The sequence below is a fragment of the Tamandua tetradactyla genome, chromosome 21, assembly GCF_023851605.1.
Source record: "Tamandua tetradactyla isolate mTamTet1 chromosome 21, mTamTet1.pri, whole genome shotgun sequence".
Lineage (NCBI taxonomy): Eukaryota > Metazoa > Chordata > Mammalia > Pilosa > Myrmecophagidae > Tamandua > Tamandua tetradactyla.
The window spans coordinates 7,285,042-7,299,835 of record NC_135347.1 but is presented as its reverse complement, the minus strand read 5'-3'; the positions used below and the strand labels follow the sequence as shown (position 1 = coordinate 7,299,835).

The window sequence follows — 14,794 nt, the reverse complement described above, 5'->3', positions numbered from 1 at the left end:
ATAATTTGAAGGGATATATATATATATATATGTTTGTATATACATACGACTATTGTTACTTGTCATAAGAAACATATCACTTCCACGTATAAGATGATGGATTAGACTCAGAAACAGGTGTTGAATTACATTTCCAAAAGCTGGAATTTCTAACTCTAAATCTTCATATAATACTGCCTTCACTCTTACAAGACAGCTTTCTGTTTTTCACTTATGTATCAGTCTCACACTCTTTACTTCATGGCCCCACATACCTAAGCATTTTCTTTCCTTCCTTTAAGAACACCCCACACATTCACCAGTTATCTGTACAGAGTGTTGTCACCACAAAAAGCTTCTGTAGTACAGATTTCCCTTTGGCCCAAGGGGCATAGTGTATTGAACTCAGCTAGATATAACAACATCAACCATTTATTATATTGCTATTTCCATTTATAAAGTTAAAATAAATTCACCTTTGAAGCTTCCCTAATATCATGATAAATTGTTAAATTTGAGACAGGATTATAATGTTTCTTTTCCGAAGCATTTGATTTATTGTTGAACTCTATCCAAAACTTGTTTGCACTAAAGACAATATCAATGCCAGAATAAACAGAATAGAATCTGTTTAGATATTCTTTTGCCAAAATGGATCAGGACTTGTGTTCTGGAGAGGATTGCCAGAATCTTGACATCTGCATCAGCAGCCAGATATCTCTTCTTCTCCTTGCTGCAACAATCGTGTCATTTTTCTGCAACATAAATGCTTGGAGACAAGTGAATAGAGAATAATTCTCACAATTAAAAGTTTGATTTCCTATATGTATATCGTGTTTCTGGTTGCTATTTAAAGGGAAGTTATAGTTACTAGAATTCACTACAAAAATTGGTCCCAGTCCTAGGAAATTTCCCATAAACTTCTCTGAATAATGTATTTATCATCCCAAATTTTGGCACAAATCATCCTCTATGTAATAACTCTGGTTTAGCTTGCCTGTCCATATAGTCTCAGTTATCTACAAACCCACAGGGGCATCTTACAATTCCATAGGAATCATTAATTATGATAACTGCTCGAACCACTCCAACTTTCTTTCCCATCTAACAGGCAAGTATCCTTTGTTTCCATAGAGTTATGCATACAGGTCTTTCTAAAAATGGAAGAATTAAATTTGACACCAGTTTTCTTCTTCCTTAAGTAGTTTTGTAAACCTAGAATCTACTGGACCTGGGAATTCTAAACTTGTACTCAGATTATTTTGGTAAAGTTGGATTGGCCCATGTTAGCGCCCACAGATAAACCTAATAAGTATAAATATGTCCCTGTCCTTCAGCAATTAAAGTTCTATGTCCTATAGTATACATTACCCATTTAGTTATTTTCATCCAGGTTGACATGTCTGGGTTTTATTCTCTTTGAGGGAATCCAAACTGAGGTTCCATCCTCTGCAATGACAAGAGCAAATCCCCTACCCTACACCTTTACCATTCCTGGTTTCCATAAATCATCTCTAACATCTTTCCAATAGATTGGCTGCAGCTGCAGTTCTGTTTAGGTTGTATCATTTTTCTTTTCCAAATTACTAAAATGTTGTTCTGCAGGAGTCTGTGATGACGTATCATAAATGTTTAAAAAATTTAGAGTAAACAGTGCCTTTGGTAATTGATCTCTAGATGTACTTATTTTCCTAACATCTTCCTGATCATCTCCCCCTTTTTGTTTCAAGAGCATAGACTTTAGTGTCCAGTTTGCTCATTTAATAATTCCTTGACCTGAGGGATTATGTGGAATCCCTGTGATATGAACAATATTAAAAGTAGTACAAAATTTATGAAATTGTTTTCCTGTATAAGTAGGACCATTGACCATTTTAATAGATTGAGGGTATCCCATAACAGCAAAAGCATTAAGTAAATGTGATCTAACATGGCAGAAATGCTCTCCAGATTGTGCAGTAGCCCAGATAAAATGAGAACAAGTGTCTATGATAACATGTACGTAGTGCATTTTACCAAAATGTGAAATATGAGTAACATCCATTTGCCATAATTTATTTGCTTTTTGACCTGGAGGATTAACCCCTGATGCAAATGGGAGTGCATTTAAAGGGCCACAGTTTGGACAAGTCTTAACAATGTCCTGAGCTTGCTTGTTTTCCACTGGGGTGACATATGCAGCCTGCCCAGTAAAGGCAATAATAGCTAGCAGGGAAACCCAAACTATTTTAGGCAAAATCCATTGTGTTGTTTTTAAAAATTGTAAAATTTTTGACATAGGCAAATGATTATCAATTTGTCCTTTGAAATCACTTAATGCTATTTTCCAAGAGGTATTGAAAATATATAGACTTTGAACCTCTTCCTTTGTGAGATCACACACTATGCGATTAGGATCCTGACCTCTTCATTGACAATATCTTTGGCAAACTTTGGCTATTAAAGAAATAATTTTTTGCAAATATATATTTAAACATTTTTGCCAATTGTTTGGTAAAAAAATCCATTTTAAAACACCATCTTGCTAAAAATAAGCCTGTGGGAGATTGCAAGGTAAAGAAAATAATAAATCAATAGGCTTTTTTCTAGATCTATTTGAACAAGCTGTCCTTCTTGAATGCATTGTTCAATTAATTGTAACTCTCGTTCAGCTGCAGCTGTTAACTGCCTTTTGCTTAATAAATCAGAATCTTCTTGTAAAATCTCAAACAAGTTCTTTAACATATAATTAAGAATCCCTAAATTGGCAGGTAGCAAAAATGAAAGCAGAGTGTCAATAAGGATGTGTACCCATAGTAAATGACCAGAATTTTTTTTATTGAATTCATTGGTTTGATTGAAAAAGAATGCAAGAATGTGGATTCTTTATAATTGGTTGTACGTTTTTGCTAATTTTAAATTTATTGCATGCAGCTTTTATGAAATTTTCCTACAATACTGGTCAAATTCCAATTTGCTTACATGACAGGGCCTAGTTGGGTCCTCTGGGAACTGGCTAGGGACCAAGAAGAGCTTCCTGGGACTGAGATATCTTTATTAAAGTACACCTCCTTCTAGGAGGATAGCCAGTCCTCCCAGGCAGAGTGCACATTTTAACTGTTTCTTACCAAGGTCATGTGATTGCAACATCAGTTGCATGTAATGGCAACATCAGGTGAACAAAAAAGACTCCACAAGTATATTTTTTCCTTGCATTCAGCCCTCAAATCTGATCTGCTTCCAACATAAGCCATGGTTATTTTGGGGATAAATTTAGTTTATACATATTTAGTTTATATAAAGACTGGACAAAGCATTAAAATATTTTGGCTTAAAGGAATTTAGGTACTTATATGATTCGAATATGACTTAGCCAGTAATAGATCCATTTATAGTAATATTACTTAGATTAATAGATTAAGCCACCTGGTTTAGGGCAAGAAAAGAAGCAGTTTTTGCCAGTATAATGAAACCCAGGAGAAAATCCATATTTTTTATACAGATAATGACATGATAAAAGTTAACGTAAGTTATTTTGATAAAATGCAGACTGTTTGCTTTTTACACTGATTATCTAGAAAAAAATTTTATATCTTTTCATTAAAACAGGCTAAGAGTCCAAGAAAATGTTGTCATTTTAGACTCATAAAATCTTTTTTGATTTTGACCATAATTTCCATTTTTACAAACTCTTAACAATTATTATATTAGTTTGGGCTTTGTCCTATATTTTTTTGATTTTGTAACAGTTATTCATTTTATCTTAAGATAAACTATTGTTTTTCCTATTAATAAAAGTGCATCTTTTAAGTCATTATTTTAAGTAAATATTTTACCACATACAATCACCAACAAAATTAAATTTGTTAGAATAATTAAAATACTCAAGATACTTTAGTTAATGTTTCAAATATGCATTAACTATCAATATATAGTTTTTAACAAGAATTTTTAGTTTTAAAGTTCTTAAAATATATTTCTTTTTAAAATATGAATAGGAGCTAAACTCATGGCTAGTTTCCAAATTGCTGTTTGTTGAGAATCTAACTCAACAAAAGGAGATGGGGCTGCCATTCCCATTCCTTGTCACAAGATTTTATTTGTAGCATAGGTATAATTTCAGTAGAATAATTATTTAGATTAAACCAAGGTAACTTAACAGAACACTTTGAGTCAGAACTACAATCTTGAATTGTGTACCCCTTAGGGGACCAATCTGTTACATTCAACAGGAACCATTAATTAGTACTGACTTTTGTTCGGCATGGCATTGTTTCTATTGAATATTTTCTGACTCAGGTGCATATGAATTTTTACATAAAGGCAGCTCATATTGATGTAAAATTTTTATAATTATGCATCTCATCTTAAGTTATTTATTGGCTGTCCTTTTCCCTTGCCTCAGGTTCACACTGAACCTGAAAAGTGAATGATTGACAGAAAGACTTAAATTATTCCAAACGATAAGTGGTATCAGCAGCAAGCTGCTATTGATCAAGAATGAAGGGTTCTTTGGTAAGTAGACATCCTGGAAATCAAAAAAAGAAGAATAAAAGTAAATTAGCAAAAGTGGCATTTAGTTTTTTCATTCCTTCTCCAATCACCCCTTCTTCAAAAAAGGCCACTTCCTACCTTTCTGTTCACTCATTTTTATGCTTCTTGCTTAAAATTCTAAGGTAATGTGCCTCAAGGCAGAAAAGCAAGCTGAACTCTCAGGGGAAGAAGGGAAAATGTTGCTAACATAATTTGAGGCAGCTAATGAGTGACAGAAAGGGAAATGCGTAAGGAACTGATTTTTCTTCCAGCCTTCTGGTACTCCCAGCTTGATTCCTTCCCACTAAAAAGGCCTTGCTATGGTTCCAGCCAATGAACCCTGAATTCTGAGATAGCACAATAAAGCTTTTCTCATTTCTACATAAAAAGCAAATTTTCCTTTTTTAAATAAAGCTTTTTCTCTTGAATATATGTAGACCCAATGCAACAAGCCTTCATGGAGCAAAAAAAAAGTTTCCATTAGTAAACCAGATTAATAAAACAATAACAGAATCAGCCTAGCATTATGGTAAGGCCATAGGATCTGGACTCTATAGAGGCTTAAGAGAAAAAAGATTTTTGCAGGAGGATGGAAATGACTTTCTCAAGTTCAGAAATCCCACAGCCATTTACTAGTTGACATTTAATATTTAGAGTCATAGGGACAACTTTGAGAAACCTAAGATGGTTTTTACCCTCAGGGAAATTGGATGACCTGGCTTTAATGATTGCTGGAATCAATTAAATAAGTATAATGTTCAATATTCATAAGTAAAATTTCACAGATAAGTTACCAAATAAATGTCTAAATTATCCTGACTGATGTCTGAATTCCCACCCCCTCCAGAATACATCTACTCTGTTGCTTTAAGATTCAGTTACATTTTCAGTGGTTAAATTTTGTTTACAGTTTAATTTGAATAGTGCATTGCAGATCTATCCCCAAAAGTAAGGGTCATAGAGGAAAGAAAAGAAAAGTGAATGATTGAGAGGCTTGGAGAAGTAAGGTGAGGAAAGAACAATGAATCTGAAAAGAGGTGGCTATTTCCCAAGCTACATAAGAGAAAGCCTATGTGGAAGTCACTTCTGTACTTCAATATTGTTTTATTATGCCAGAAATGAACTTGATCCTTCTTAAAAAAAAATGTGTCTGATAGTTTGAGCTATTATGTTTAGGACGGTAGGAGAAAATGTGCTGGGTTTGTGATATGTTGTTATTTATCTTTCCTGAAATCATAAAGAAAATTCCAGAAACATCCTGTCTTATAAAACAGTTAAATATAAGATATGGATCCTAGTTTTATACTGTATCATTTCATGAAACAACTGAAGATATTTTGCACTGTCAATCAGTTTACAAAATGATCTTAAATTCACTTGTCAGTGGAAGTAATTGTTTATTTTACAGAAAGTTTTATTATCAGTATGACCAAATTGGTTTTATAGCAATATCTTTCATTCTAAAAAGTTTACAAGCTACTTTTATAGCCTCTTGAAATTTGTAATTTTAAATGACTTGCAGAGAGGATACAGCACTGAAGTTTTTAAAAGATAAAATTTATCCAGGGAAGCATGCTGCTTATTTGAAATTCTGAGCTATTCACTGGTTATTTTGAAGTCTTTAAGTTAAAATTAGTTAACTTTCAAACAAAGTCTCTGTTTGCAGCTGTGAGATCAACTTTTATCCTGGATTTATGCAATGTAAAAGCAAGACTTCAGAGACAAAGACAACTGCCCTTCTTAAAGTCATGTCCGTCCTTGCATTAAAATCACAGAGGTTATGCTTTTCCTTGTACAGTTTCTTGAGTTTACTTTCAAAAGAGCCTTAGAAAATGTGTCTACCCAGATCTCTCCATCTCCTTTTCTTTCAATTGGAACCTTTAATAATACATTTTAATACTGGGGCTGCATAAGGATTCAGCAACTAAACATATGGGCATTAACTATACATGCCTGGGGAAAAATCAAACTCACGCAATGTGAAAACCATTAAAATTGTGTTTTAGTGCCTTTCTTTCTAATAGCAATAGGTTGGAAGAATGGGAGAGGTGGATATTCATATAGCCGTAGACTGGATTTTCCTCTTATTTATATAGAACTATATGCTAGCCCAGATTCCCTTAAACATCATCAGTCACTTTAGTTCTAACTTGAGGTGTTTTCCTTTATGACCATATTCTTGCATGCTCTGCTCTTATTAAAAAAAAAAACCTGAAGCTATTCCTTCTGAGTTTTTGTACATGCTATTCACTTCTTCCTCTCAATATGAGACCCATTTCTCTCTTCTAGAAAGGGCTAGATATAATTTCCTACGTCAGTACTTTCCAAGATGGTGTTTCATGGTTGCCCTATGCAAATCTGTTTTTTCAATCAGATAAGCTGGAAAATGCTGTATTCTGCATTCTCCTCATAGAGAAGTACAATAGACATACAGGTATTAAAGTCTCTGAGAAGATCTACAGTTAAAAACAAACAGACAAAATTTGTTCATATAAACAGATTTTTTCCCAAAATTTATTTGACCACAAAATGGTTTCTTCCATGACACCCATGATAATCTTAGGGAAAGGCGCAGTAAAGTGAAATATTTTTCTAAATTCTAGTCTCTTAAATAGCTGCAACTCTTGACAATTAACGATTAATATACAAACTATTTAAAAGCCATATTATTAACAGGAATGTAGATGTTAAGGGGCACAAGATGTATTCCAAAGTACAGAGAAAGCTGTGTTTTTAATTCCTTTGTATGTCCTACTGGAATAGTCTGCAGTGGCTAGAGATGACAATAGCCAGAGATATTCTTCCACAAGTACATAATGGTTAATTAAGGCCTTTTAATTCTTTACTTATTTCCTACAGTTAACATAATGGTGCTGGTGTTTTATTTTGTTGGGTATTTTCTATATGAAAATAGAAGAAATTCTAGAAATAACCCACTATAGTGAAAACTAACTGATCCATAGAATTGGACTCTATGAGACTTAACAGGCATTGAGCAAATAAGCTATGTAATAAAAACAATATTGCAAAAAAAAAAAAAGGATATTGTAAAAACATTGTAGAGAAACCTCTGGCTAGACAAAGAACTCTCTGAAATCTGACCCTTAGAAACTCACAGCTAGTTAAAAGACTAATATAAACTGACAGCTCTTCTTCATAAATTGAATTCCCTCTGAGAGAGCTGATTGGAGATTCTAAAGAGAATGTGACAGAAAGCTTGACCTCAGGATCTTCAGGATTCTTCTCCCTTCTCCTGTGGCTTCTTCTATTCTTCCTGAAGGAAACTACAGGAAGAATAGAAGAACTTTCAGGAAAGGTTCCTCCTCAGACTCCAAACTTAGTTTTGGTACCCATTTGTTTATGTTTTCATTGCACATAACACTATGTTTTGTAACATGCATTGAAACTGTAATTAAACCATTTTCTTATAATTCTATGCTTAATGTCTGTCTCCGATCTTATCTAGACTGTTTTTTTTTTCCACCACAGTAAATTCACCATTTTGTCCCAATTCCTAGAACAACTAGTGTGAATCCTTGCAAGAAACTCTGCTGGACCCCACTACTTATCTAAACTTTGCACTAAACTTCCTCAAATTTTAGTGTGGATTCCTAGAAAGTTAAACTATGTCCCTTGGTGGGCCCCTGATCCTATCCCAAGCTCTTACCTAAAATGAGGCAATATTGTTAAACCACAGACTTCTCAGAAAGGCTGCTTGAAACACCCCCTGATCTTTTCCAGACCCCTCTGATAAATGTTCTAGTTCCTCCTTCTCTTCCCTTTTGTGCCCTTTAAAATATACAGCTACCCTTCTCTGGGCTGGTGGGATGTAAGACATGCTGCTGCTGGCTGGGTTTGTTCCTGCCAGGGCAGTTTGAAGGTCTGTCCTGCCACTTAGCTACTGTTCAGAGCTTTTCTTTGACACTATCCCATTGTAAGGTCATAGAACATCTGTTTTTAAAATAAATAACAGAATGTAGTAAACTAGGACATTTTAGTTTTAGCCTAGGTAAACATCTTTTGAAAGATAATTTACTGTAATTTGGATACTTCCTCACTCTCTGCTATTTTCATTTTACCAGGAGTTTTGAGTAATCCACCCATCCTCTTCTTAAACAGATCACTGCAGGTTGCCCAGAGCAGTGTCACCTTCATGTTACTACTTGTCAAATAGTATTTTGACCTCAGAACCCTTTATAGGAAAGAGTAAGCACATAGCATTATACTTCCCTTCTTCTCGTCTCCTAGACAACACTGACAGGAGCTTTTCTCCTCTCCATGAGAACAGACCTTGCTTAGCTTTCAGTTTTTTTCATTTTGCAGTTGGTGTCTAGACATTATACTTGGAGAACTTTGTCCAATGCAGCAAATCTGAAGCCAGGAATGGCTTCTGACTTAAAAGTGCTGTGTAAAGTATAAAGTCCTGTACTGCCAATGGTTTGTATAAATATTTGCATCAATGTAGAAAACACAGACAAAGAAATAGGTAACATTATGCTTCCTTTAGCAACTGAGACAAAATGAAAATAAAAATAAAAAATTAATAATGATTCAGAGGTTCTCATATATTATTAGGGCAAAACCAGGTTATGAAGGGCATACTCATATAATTTGGGGAAGGGCTTTTCTAAGAAAGAATATAAAATTAGATATGAGGGAATACTTTTTAGAAAAAGGACATACATCACAGTAAATTACAACTTTACACAACTTGCAAATGCCACAAACATAATACAAATCTAGAAGACAGCATAATGTTTGTATTAATAGGCTAACCTGATAACCTCTACACTTTTGCTATTTTTGTTTTTCACTTTGTGCTCTTTACTCCATCATCCTCATATGATGATTTGTAATATATTCTAAGGAACTAATAGAAAGATGACTTAGTATTTCCTCTATCATGATTGTTTTAGTTTGTAAGCTGCAGGAATGCAATATATCAGAAATGGAACGGTTTTTAAAAAGGGAATTTATTAAGGCTTTGAAACTGTCCAAATTAAGGCATCCATAGAAAGATACCTTAACTCCAAAGAAAGAGCTGATGAAGTTCTGGGTTTCTCTCTCAGCTGGGAGGGCACATGCCCACATCTAGTAGTTTTCTCTCCTCACTTCCTAAGCTTTCCCCCAGCGGTGTTTTCCTTCTGTATTTCCAAAGGTCTCTGGCTATGTGGGCTCTGTTGACTCTAAAGCTTTTTCCAAAATGGATCCCTTTTAAAGGGCTCCAGTAAGCAACCCCATCTATCTTGAATGGGTGGAGACACATCTCCATGGAAACCATCTAATCAAAAGTTACCACCCACAGTTGAGAGGGTCATCTCCATGGAAACAATAAAAAAGCTTCCACTCAGCAACACTGAATGAGGGTTAAAGAACATGGCTTTTCTGGGGTATATAACAGCTTCAAACTGGCACGATGACCTATACTGAAAGGCTAGTTATGTGATAAGAATTAATTTTCATTTCCCAGGAGCCTCCATATAATTTAAGGGAATCCTTCCTCTCTGGCCATCATAATTGACTTTGGCTCACCATCTGCCAAATAGGATATGTTTATTATCCCAAAGGACTTAAATAACTGAAGTAAAGCTTCAAGTTTCTTTACTAGATTTCTATGGAGGTATCTTTTGCCACATGTTCACTCAACCATTTCAGTTTCTGGAACATTTCAGGGTTTCCCAGAAGGAAGAGATTTCATAAAACAATTGCATTCTGGGGGGACAAAGTGACCATTAGAACATCTAGCCCAGAATTTCTTAAACTCATCTTCTAAGATTCATCTTCACAAATTTTGCCATTTTCGTATACCACTTTCACTATTATCTGCTTACCATTTATTTTCTAATTTTTTGCTTAGTCACCTATGTAATTTGGGTCTGAAGCAATTATATTAATAAAATCACATATTTTAATTTCAAATTCAACTTCTAATATGCCCTAATGTGCACTTATAACTGTAAAAAAAAAAAAAAAAAAAAAAAGAAGAAGAAGGAAATTATCCCTCTGGCCCAGCTAACATTGCCTCATCCCTGCAGGACATTTAATATGCTGTTGCAGATGTTGCAAAAAGCTAAGTTGCAATGGCTGGGAAGAAGACTTTTATTTAGGGAGGCATCCCAGTGATGAAAACTACATGGAAATCTTGTTATTGTCCAAGGGCAAGGTAATTATCCTTTTTATTACAGTGAAGTGATGAAAAAGCTACGTATGCATTTGTTTGTTTCCTCTTCTCTTTAGACTTTTTTTAAAAAATGATGTTGTTCATTAGACTACAGAAATGCCTAGTGCCCTCAAAAGTCATTTTAACCAAGTAAAGCAAAAAAAGTAAATAGAGTAATTAAGAAAGCAAGTAAGGAAGCCAGACATTAGCCAGCACTAGTGAGGAACAGAAAAAAATTCTTGCTTGGGTCACCACCTGTATGGCTTTCTCTCTCACCTTCCTATACAGTCTCTACAGTTAGAAGCAGCTGTTCCATCTTTCATGCTCCACTGTACCTACAAAGGCTCTGTATTTTGTCCTTTCCCTGTTTCTCCTACAATCTCTGAGCTCAGAACAGTTTTATTCCTGTAGGTATTCCTATCAGCTGGTATCATCCTTAAGTACTTGGGTATTTAATATTGTTGACTAAATAGCCAGAAAGGTTTGTACAGATATAACGAAGACATAGAAAAATTTTGTTTCAACACTCATTATTAATAATGCTTAATAAAATGGATAGCAGTTCTTAGATCAGAGCCCCCATGATGAGAATTGAATGAGTACGGATTTAAGGAGAGGAAATGACTAGCAATATTTTAATAAAGTGGAGAAATACTGCTCAGGTTCTCCTGTTTAAAAAAAAAGTGGGTGGAATTGGATTGAAGTCACAGTCACGTCCAAGCAGTACATACCTCTGAATCTTGATAAAAGAAAAAAATTACTCCTGTAAGGTAATTTCCAAGGCATGGTTTTATCCTTCCATTGGCTTAGTTTTCTTTAGTGTGGTTGATATTTCATGTCCTTTAGGACCTATGCCCATATGTGACTTCTGACCAGATTCTTTATAGCCAATTCATCTCTTAAAGCATTTTTACATAAAACCCTATTTGTTTTAGCATTCCGCTAAAATTTGAAGTAGTAACTTTAAAAACTAATTATTTTTGCTATCATAAAAACAGATATCAGCCCTTCTACCATGAAATTTACAGGCAAATTGGTGACAGATTGTAAACAAATAAATATATATCTATATAGATTGCAAATGTGGGCAAATGTCAAGGAGATACCCAAGATGAACTGACAGAAAATAGTTGGGAGGCCTATTTAGGTTGTGTTTTAGTTTCCTGACTACTAAAGCAAATACCATGGAATAGGTTGGACTGAACAATGGGAATTTACTGATTTTGAAGGTAGGAGAAACTTTCTTCCTGTAAACTGTGTCCTATGGAGACTGGTTATTGCTGATCCTTGGTCCTTGGCTTTGCTGTCACATGGCAGTGAACATGATGAAGCCTTCTTCTGGGTTCCAGCTTCTGGCTGCTCCCCTGATTTCTCTCTCCACCTAGACTTTCACTCTACTTATAAAGAACTCCAATACTCTGGATTCAATCCCAACCTAAATCAGTTGGGCCATAACTTAACTGAAGTAACTCCTTGAAGAGATGCTATTTGCAATGTGTCTATACTCATAAGAATTAAGCCAAAGTCAAGAACTTGTCCAAACTGGAATGCACAATTCCATATATATCAGATGGATGGACAAGAAAGGGCTAGAAATATTTGGGAGACCTATTTAGATAGGATGGATATGAAGGGCTTCCTGAAGAAGTAAAGATCAAGCCAAGGTCTGAAAGAACAATCCTTATAAAAATAATGAGACAGAATTCTAGGCAGAAAGAAAAGTATCCGAAGAGGTTCTGAGTTATGAACACACTTAAGTGGATCTAGAAATGAATAGAAGACCAATGAGGCTAATGTTTTTTAAACAGAGGAAAGAAGGGAATGGGATAAGTTTGCAGAAGGAAGAAGATATTACAGGCCCCAGAGAAGAGTTGATTTTCATTCCATGTGTAATACAAAACACACTAAAGGGCTGTAGATGAGGGGCATGCTCTGATTTATGTCTTCAAGAGATTATTTCTACTACTTTGTGAAGAATAAATTAGAGGCAATAGAAAACATGGGAAAACTATAAACAACCTATTAAATTGTTCAAGAGAGAGGTAATAGAATCTTACATTAGGGTGATGGGAGTAAGCATGGATAAAAATGAAGGAATTAGAGATATATTTAGAAAGTGAAAATCAGTAATGAAAGATAGGATTCAAGATGACTTCAAGTTATTGTCTGAACAACTACATATGATACCAATTATTGAGATGAAAGTGTAAACAATTTGGCTGTGAAAACCAAGATTTTAATTTTGAACACATTAAGTTTGAGATGTTTTATAAACTTTAGTGTAGGTGGGAAGTGGGCAGCCACATACACAAGTCTGGAATTTAGAAGATGTTATAAATATGGTGATATACATTTGGATTATATAAATGCAAATTATTTATAAATTTTGGATATAAATTTGTGACCAAAATTTGGCATATACATTTGAGATGTGATATAAATTTGGGAGCAGTCAGCTTGTAATTGATATTTAAAGAACTGGGAATGGGTGAGATCACCTAGAGCATATTGAAGAGAAGAAGTAGAAGGGAATTCAGAGCCAAACTGAGGGTCACCTTAGATAAAATTAAAAGAGAAAGAGCCTGGAAAGGTGACTGAAGGAGTGGGGGAGATATGAGGAGAAGGATGAACTTGTGTTTGACAGACATGACAAGGATGATAAATTGAGTTTCATTATGATCAAAGAATGTTAGGACAGAAAGGATACTGGGTTGGTCATGTGGCTGAAATTAGAGATGTTGATAGGAGTAGAAGAGGGGAAGTGATTTGAAAATTTGTGGTGCAGCAGAGAAGAAAACAGGTATATTCCTGCCTCTTGAAGTTTTTATCTTCATAGAGAAGCTGTTGTTTTGTTTATCTGTTTCAATATGGAAGATATTAGAGCAGTTTTGTGCTAACAGGAATCATCCAGTAGAGGGGGAAATTTATTATTATTGGAAAGAATCAGTGGAAGGAATAGAGGTTGAAAAGATCTTAAGAGAGAAACCCAAAAACTGTTTCCAGATTGGCCTTTGATAGGGAGGGTGTTAGCTTCACGGTTCTTTGAAATGAAAGTTAGTTCAGGGAGGGAAATATTTGCAGTTTCTGTGCCAGGAAAGTGAAGGAGTTTTCTTCTAAAGGTTTTTAAAAATTTATTTTCGGGATTGAGAGATGAGAAAAATATAAATTAGTTGTCACAAAGGGAAGCACAATAAAAGTAACAGACAAATAACAGGTGTCTTCAAATTTCTAAAACCAACTAAATGGATTGGGTATTCAATAAGTAAGGATATCTGGGCGGAATCAGGCTGTGTTGAAAGACCAAGGTGGAATCCTATTCCCACATGAACTGCCTCTGAGAATTAGTGGAGCAATGGGGAGGGAACGGTTTGCAGGGGATCAGAGCTGCATTCAAATGTGCTTATTTCCATAAAATTCACTTTAACAGGCATTATTTTAGTGCTTAAATAATCAGTAGGGATTTTTCTTGTTCTGGTTCTCTCCTTTGCAGCAGAGTTTCTACCAGAGGAATAATAGAAAGAATACAGTCAAGCCTTAGTATGCCTCTTAATATGCCGATTTCTGGAGGCAAACCCCAGATCGCCGTTTATATAATATCCAGAGTTACCTGCAATTGTAATTAGTTCCCAAAATGATTTTTTTTTTTTTTCTGCATGGGAGGCACGGAGACTCGAACGTGGGTCTCCGGCATGGCAGGTGAGAATTCTACCACTGAGCCACCACGGCACTGCCCCCCCCCCCCCAAATGATTTTGATGAAGGTCGTCTATGGACTGTAATTTGAGAAACAAAAAAGGGGTAAACCTACGTGACAGAAGGAAAAAGTGGTATCAAAATTTTATCTATGTGTGATAAACTCAGGGGTCATCATAATAGAAAAGTACAAGCATATAATAGCAGAGAAAAAATATATATCGTTTCTATAAAATATTAGGACATACGAGCATTGCATTAGAGGAGTATTGCTTTCTGATAACAGACAAATTAAAGACACAGATCAATTCTTAATTCTGATAGATCTGTCAGTACCTACTCTTTGACAAAGATGAATTAGCATCAATATTCATTTAAGAAATAAAGCTAAAATTGATTTGAATTTCAACGAAAACTGTACCATCAGAATTAATGTTAAGTGAGCTAAATC

General features: G+C 34.9%; 1 protein-coding gene across 7 annotated transcripts in view; it reads right to left on the bottom strand.

Moving 5' to 3' along the window:
• The window catches only part of LOC143665447 (uncharacterized), a 66,165-nt gene extending 62,658 nt beyond the window's left edge, over positions 1–3,507 (bottom strand). For 5 of the 7 annotated variants that reach the window (XM_077138848.1, XM_077138844.1, XM_077138846.1 and 2 more), the window contains exon 1: positions 456–3,507. The gene's annotated coding sequence lies outside the window, so the exon portion shown is untranslated. The remainder of the gene's footprint in view (positions 1–455) is intronic. The other 2 variants (XM_077138851.1, XM_077138850.1) reach the window with 1 other exon arrangement.
• Between the last annotated feature and the right edge of the window lie 11,287 nt (positions 3,508–14,794).